Here is a 7824-nt window from a genome sequence, read left to right as displayed (position 1 = left end):
CTAAAGAAAGATGGAAAAATACGTATATGCATCGAGTACCGATACCTAAACAAAACAAGTCCTAAAGACAACTTCCCCTTACCGCACATAGATACTCTAATGGATAACACAGCAGGAAATGCTTTCTTTTCATTTATGGACGGATTCTCTTGATACAACCAAATTAAAATGTATCTAGATGACATGGAAAAAACCACATTCGTCATAATGTGGGGAACTTTCTGCTACAAGATGATGCCCTTCGGATTAAAGAATGTTAGGGAAAAAAACCAAAGAGCTATGTTGACCTTGTTTCATGACATGATGCACAAGGAAATTAAAGTTTATGTCGATGACATGATTTTCAAGGAACAAACTAAAAACGAACATGTCAAGAATCTGAGAAAACTCTTCCAAATATTAATAAAGTTCCAGTTGAGACTGAATCCCAACAAGTGTACATTCAGAGTAATATCTGGAAAGTTGTTATGGTTTGTGGTTAGCAGAAAAGACATCGAGATTGATCCAGATAAAGTCAAAGCCATCTAGAATTTACCTTCCCCACTAATACAAAAAGAAGTTCGAGGTTTTCTAGGTAGATTAAATTATATTGCACAGTTTATATCTCAGCTGACTAACAAGTACGACCCAATTTTCCGCCTTCTTCAAAAGAACAACTCTGGAACATATGATGAGGATTGTCAGATTGCATTCGAGAAAATAAAAGAGTATTTATCTCACACTCCTGTCTTAATGTCTCCCATCCCATGCAAACCTTTATTCATGTATTTGTCAATCTTTGAGAATTCAATAGGATGTGTCCTGGGCCAACATGATGAGTCTGGAAGGAAAAAGAGAGTCATTTACTACCTGAACAAGAAATTCACTTATTACAATGTTAGATATTCACCTATTGAAAAAGTTTATTGCGCTTTAGTTTGGGCTACACGAATACTCAAACAATACATGTTGTACCACACCAGTTGGTTGATTTCCATGTTAGACCCGGTAAAGTACATGATAGGTGTGCCTGCTCTCTCTGGAATGTTAGCCAGATGGAAGATGTTATTATCTAAATTTGACATTGAATATGTGAGCCAAAAGGCTATAAAGGGTAGTGTCATATCTGACTTATTAGCAAGAAGAACTTTTGAAAATTACGAGCCACTAGACTTTGACTTCTCGGACGAAGACTTGATGGCCATATCTCTAAAAGAATCAAATACTTCTATATGTGATTCATGGAGAATGTATTTTAATTGTGCATCAAATGCATTAGGGCACGACATTGGTTCTATATTGGTTTCACCTAAAGGAAATCATTACCCGTTCACTAGCAGATTGAACTTTGATTGCACTAATAAAATGGCAGTGTAAAAAACTTGTGTTTTAGTGATTCGAGCTGCTATTGGATAGAATATAAAGACCTTACGGGTATATGAAGATTCCTCCTTAGTAATCTATCAGCTCCGAGGAGAGTGAGAGATAAAAGATGTCAAGTTGGTGGAATACAGAAAACTCATATTGGATCTACTTGAAGAGTTTGACGAAGTCACTTTCCACTATGTGCCCCGAGAAGAAAACCAAATGGCTGATGCCTTAGCTACCTTGGAAGTGGCATTCAAAGTTGGTGGGGAATCTAACATGATGGCAATTGACATGCAGTCATATGAGTACCCGACTCATTGCTACCAAATTAAAGAGATAAAATATATCAAACGTTGATACCACGACATTCTGCAATACATTAAAAGCAAAGCTATTCAGAAGAAGCCACTGAAACTGATAAAAGATCAATCAGAAGGATGACGGTCGGATATATTCTTGATGGGGAAGGCTTATTCAAGAAAAACCATGATCGAGTCTTGTTAAGATGTGTAAATACAGAAGAGGCAAAGACGATCTTGAAAGAGGTACATGACGGAGTTTTTGGAATCATACAAATATACATATGACGTCAAGACAAATTATGAGATGTGGATACTTCTGGTCCACATTGGAGGGCGACTGTATCAATTAGGCTAGAAGATGTCATAAGTTCCAAATCTATAGGGATAAAATAAATGTTTCGCCTCACCCTCTTCATGTGATGACGGCACCATGGACCTTTTTTATGTAGGGCACAGATGTCATTGGACAAATCCATCCAAAAACTTTAAATGGTCATCGTTTCATTCTTGTGGCAACTGATTATTTTACTAAATGGGTGGAAGCTGCATCATATGCCAGTGTCACTCAGTCCACTATTTGCAAGTTCTTGAAAAAAAAGATCATATATTGGTATGGTTTACCCGAAAGAATCATTACTGATAATGCAATAAACTTGAACAACAAGATGATGGATGCTACTTGTGAACAATTTAACATAAAACATCACAACTCTACTACTTATAGATCGAAGATGAATGGAGCGGTAGACGAAGAAAACAAAATATCAAGAAAATAATGGAGAAAAAGACTGAGACATATAAGGATTGGAATGAGAAATTGCCTTTTGCTCTGTTTGCTTACCAAACTTCAGTAAGAACTTTGATTGGTATAACCCCATTTTCATTAACATATAGGATAGAGGCAATATTTCCCATTAAGGAAGAGATCCCATCACTTTGGTTTTTTCGAAAGTTAAACTAGACGATGTAGAATGGATGCAAACTCGATATGATCAATTAAACCTAATAGAAGAAAAGAGGTTGAAAGCCATTCATCATGGTCAACTCTACCAAAAACGAATGATTGAAGCACATACTAAGAAGGTGCACCCGAAAGTATTATGTGAGGGAGATCTTATGAGAAAGAGGATTTGGATAAATTAAAAAGACTTCAGAGGAAAATGAATGTCAAATTGGGAAGGGCCTTATGTCGTGAAAAAGATCTTGTCCGAAGGTGCACTGATCCTGACTAAAATGGACGGGCCAGAACTACCTAATCCCGTTAATTTGGATGCAATCAAGAAATACTTCGCTTAGGGTGAAAACCCGAAAGGGCACCCTAAATTGGGAAAAAATGTTTAGGGTGAAAACCCAAAAGGGCGTTCTAAATTGAAAAATATTAAAAAAAACAAAATAAGGTAGGTCCAAGATGAAAACCCGCAAATGGAGTCTTGAAACCAATGATGGATCCAAGTTGAAAACCCGAAAGAGCAACTTGGATAATGATCCAAGATTCACACATGGGAAGGGTCCCGGATCAGGACAGTAAAACATCACGACATCCAAGTCTTCTATAGACTTAACGATTCGGAGGAACTTTGTACTCTCCCAAACATTGTCACATCTTCGAAGTCCCCTTGACAAAAGTTGTACTCAAAAGTCATCTAACGGTGTGTTAGTTCAAAGGCGTCCTCATTATCGAGATCGATGGTACCCACTTGTATTTCTTTTGTGTATTGACTTTTCAGAATGTTTTTCATGTATTCTTTATTCTTTTTCCTCATAAATAAATATGGTTATTTATCTAAAAAAATAATTCCTTTTAAGCATCTTAGATTGAATTTAAATAAGAATGATTTATTCACTTTTGAAAATACAATTGTGTATTACTGTACAAAGGTTTTCCGAAAGGTATAGATGTTCGGAAGTCGATAAAGGATTTTGTACCATACTCGAGATAATGGGTTATAGTTCATTGAAAGGCGTTGTTTAAATTAAGACTAGAAGTAAACCTTATTTTTGTAAGTTTACAGAATGTATATCAGAACAAAACCCATTGAGGAATCTAAGATCAAGGATCAGGAATTCAAGAATCAAGAGTCATCCGAAATGACAGTAAGAGATTTAGATTTCTCTCTAAACCCTAAAATAACATATATTGTATATGCATTTTAGGCATACATAAGAACATTGCATCCATAACATTGTATATATGCATAATTTTGTAGATTTTTGTTAGAGTCAATTTCAACTTCATGACGAAGAATATTGAACTCAAAGGAAGCTCAAAATTAAAAACAACGCATCCTATCCAAGTTAGATTGTAACTTCGCAAGGAAGGATACGTGGACCAAGGCAATATTTTTAATATGGACTCAACTTCACAACGAATGAGTCACCCACGATTTCAACTTCACGAAGAAGGATATTGTGTCCAATAAATCGACTTAACTACACAATAAAGGAGTTAGCTGCAACAACAGGGAGCTATCTCCTAGCCCTAATTTACAGCATAACTCAAGGCGGGAAGGGCTATCTGTTAACAGAAACTTTCAAGTTCGATTACATTAAGCTCTAAGGCATATCAACCGCATGGTAGCAGCGATGAACTACTTTCCGGTCGAATTTTCAAACCGAGGTCTTTAAGCCAAGAAAAAGACCAAGGTCGACTAAGATTTGGCAACAAGAAGCCACTTTCCAGTTCAGATTTCGAACTAGATTTCAACTTCACAGCGAAGGATATTGTGCTCAAAACATCCAAGATTAACTCAACTTCAGGACGAATGAGTCACCCGTAATTCATCTCAACAGCAGGGAGCCATGATCTATTAGAATTTTCAAGTCGAATTTTAACTCTGCGATGGAATATATTCGATAAAAGAATCAACAGACATTGAGTCAGATTTCAACCACAAAGAAAGATATCAGACTCATAGGAGCAAATTCACTTTTGGACCCTCTTCTTACCGAACGAAAATCTATGTCCTTTTATCTTTGCCCTATTTTCGTTACACGATAAATGGGCAAAGAAGGGCAGCTGTAGACACTTATTTTCGTCCGGGGTCTTTCATATATCATAGTATACATAATAATTTCAAATATAGTTTATATATATATATATATATATAATATGTTTTTGAAATATTTTTGAAAATGTATAATATATGGTTTTAAAAAAAACATTTTTTGAAAACATATAATATATGTTTTTGAAAACATTTTTGAAAACGTATAAATATGGTTTTAAAAAACATTTTTGAAAATATAAAATGTATGTTTTTGAAAACAGTTTTTTAAAAAAAAACATATAATATATGGTTTTGAAAACATTTTTGAAAAACATAATTTAGTTTTGAAAACATATTTTGAAAATGTATATATAGTTTTTAAATATTATTGAAAGAATATAATATAAAACTTTCGAAAACATATTATTTTTGAAAAATATAATATATTATATAGTTTTTTCCTTTTAATATATATAAAGCTTATTATTGTTTTTATTATTATTAATTTTATTTTTTATTCTTTTTTAGGGTACAAGTCTAGTCCAATAAAAGGGGTCCAAAGATCCAAGTCCAAAAATGGAGCCCAACCGGGTAATACTAGCCTGACCCAGCAAGCAAACCCGGAGGCCCAACTCAGCAAGCAAACCTAGTATATTAGGGTTTCATGTTTAACCAGGGGCACCGCAAGAGAGGAAAACAGTCACACGCGTAGAGGCAATCTCGAGATTTCTGGCCCAACAACGACCACAACAGAATGTGAACAAATCGGGAAACAACCCGGAAAGATCGAGGATGACCCCAAGATCATTGGGACCCAACGGTGATCGAAGGCTATAAAATCCTCGTCGAGTGAGCAAAAAGAGGAGACATCATGCAAAAAAAACCCAACAACACAAGCAGTAACCGCACAAGAGAAGAACAAAAAACAGTGATACCCAACCAAATCAAAAAACCAAAACCAAAACAAGTTGTATTCGGTTAAAACCGAAAGTCACCAAGCCAAAAAACAACCAAAACAACGCTGAGTAAGGCATTTTTGCAAGCGCTAAAATACAGTGCAACATCGGTCATGGTTCGAGAAGGGAACGACGCCAAAAAACAAAAAGTTTTTCATCAGAAATAGGTAAAAACAAAACTTTAAATCTAGATCTACGCCGGTTGGGGGCCTTTTTGGGGTAATCGAGCTTTGGTTTCATACTCACAGGGTGGAGAGGAACAATTTGGTTAAGTTTGGGTTTTTCGGCCACCGATGGCAGGGGCTGGAGCGACAGTTCGGGCGGTGGTGTCTCTTCGGAAGGTGGTCGATTTTTGATCGGCCATGAGAAAGTTGAGAGAATGTTTGACGGGGAGGGGGTTTAACATTTGAGAGGGAGAGTGAAAATGAAATTTTTTTTTCTAATTTTTTGGCTATTTATAAGGAGGGTCACATTGTAATTTTGAAATTTTCAAATTATTTTCGCAGTCCTTAGACTTTTGATGCGTAGTTCAGTTTGGTAACCTATTTCAATTCTGCCTCTAAATTTTCAATTAATTCAATTTAATCCTTTATTATATTTATTATATTTCGTGATTGAGTCCCCTAACCTTTTGTTTTTTTGGTAGCTCATTTTTATTATTAATTAGGTCCATAAATTTCAATTTAGTTCAATTTGATCCTTTAATTTTTATCTATTTATTTATTTACTTTTTTTACACTTCAACATGAATTTTTTTAGTATTTTTGTTAACATTTTTTTCTCTGGACATTTTTTAATTTTTAATTTTTTTATTGTTTATTTCTTTCAAGATTTAATATTTTTTTATTTTTATTTTTTATTTATTTCGTTTCTTTTTTTAAATTAGAATTTTATTTCTTTTATTTTTAACTTCTTTTTTTCTTATTTTTTTAATTTAACTCTTTTTTCTCTTTGATTTACTTAATATTTATTTGTTTATTTCATTTTATAATATAATGTTTTTTACTTTTTAGGAGCATTTTTAATCGATCAAAGGTAAGTAATTTGAATCGAATCTTTAAATTTCAACTTAACTTTTAATTTTTGCAATTAAGATAACCGATAAATTAAACTGGTACCGAAAGGGCAGTACAAGGGTGTTAATCCTTCATTGATTGTAATCGACTTTCGAATCCGACATATTTCTGGTAAAACTCGGATCAGGTAAGATGGTAAATTAAGGTGTCCGATCAACCTAATTTTCTTTTATAAAAAAGAATGATCGGTGGCGGATCTAATATATCGAAATTAAATTGAAGCCCGATTCTGGGCCCACCAGAAGGACGATTACAACAATAATTATCTCATACTATTAAAATATATCGATCCAAATTAATTAATTCAATTCAAACCCAAACATTAAAATTTAAAATATCATACAATAAATGTATTTTTTTCTCTAAATTAATCCAAACTTAACATATGGGTTGTTTGTTTGCCTCTTAATGGAACCATTTAGCGCTGGATAATGAACCGTTCAGCATTCAACGCGTTTGTTTCTCACCTCTGAATGATTCAGTGTTGACTGATTCAACAAAACAGTGCTGAATGATTCAGCACATAAGTACATTCTGAATAATTCAGAGCCATTATCAAACAACATGTCACATTCAGAGCTAATTCATACAGAGCATCTGAATCATTCAGCGCTTAATCATTCTGAAGTAAACAAAGAACCCCATAGTTTCCCATCCATTCAGTGCCGATCTTCTGTTATGTTTATTGCTTCAGGCTTCAGCAAAACCGCAGCGCGATAAGTGTGAAGAACGCTGCCACAGTTTTGTAGTTAAATTGTCAACCGATTCAAAATTAGATTTTATTTTTTTGTTGTCCTCTCGATTTTTAAGGTTTCGTTTTAGCTAGTCCGAACCTAATCGTGTTGCACATCGGCTTTGGTGGATGTGTCTCTCAACGAAGATTTTTTTACATATACAAAGATTCAAACTCGAGACCTACATAAATAATATCAAGTTTTTCACTACTTGAGCGAACCCTGTAGGTCAAAATTAGACTTTATTATTGAGAGGTTAATAGTATAATAGCTAATTTAAGGGAAAAAGAGTTAATTACGCCAGTTGTCCCTAAACTATGCATAGATTTGAAATTAGTTTATATCTTTCGAGTATCAAGATTGTTTTCATTAAATCCGTTCGTCTATGTAACTATTAATTTGTTTGATTAGTAAATGCCAAA

Source organism: Hibiscus syriacus, unplaced genomic scaffold, assembly GCF_006381635.1.
Source record: "Hibiscus syriacus cultivar Baekdansim isolate YM2019G1 unplaced genomic scaffold, ASM638163v2 tig00111566_pilon, whole genome shotgun sequence".
NCBI classification, from domain to species: Eukaryota; Viridiplantae; Streptophyta; class Magnoliopsida; order Malvales; family Malvaceae; genus Hibiscus; species Hibiscus syriacus.
Note: the sequence above shows the minus strand (reverse complement) of the source record.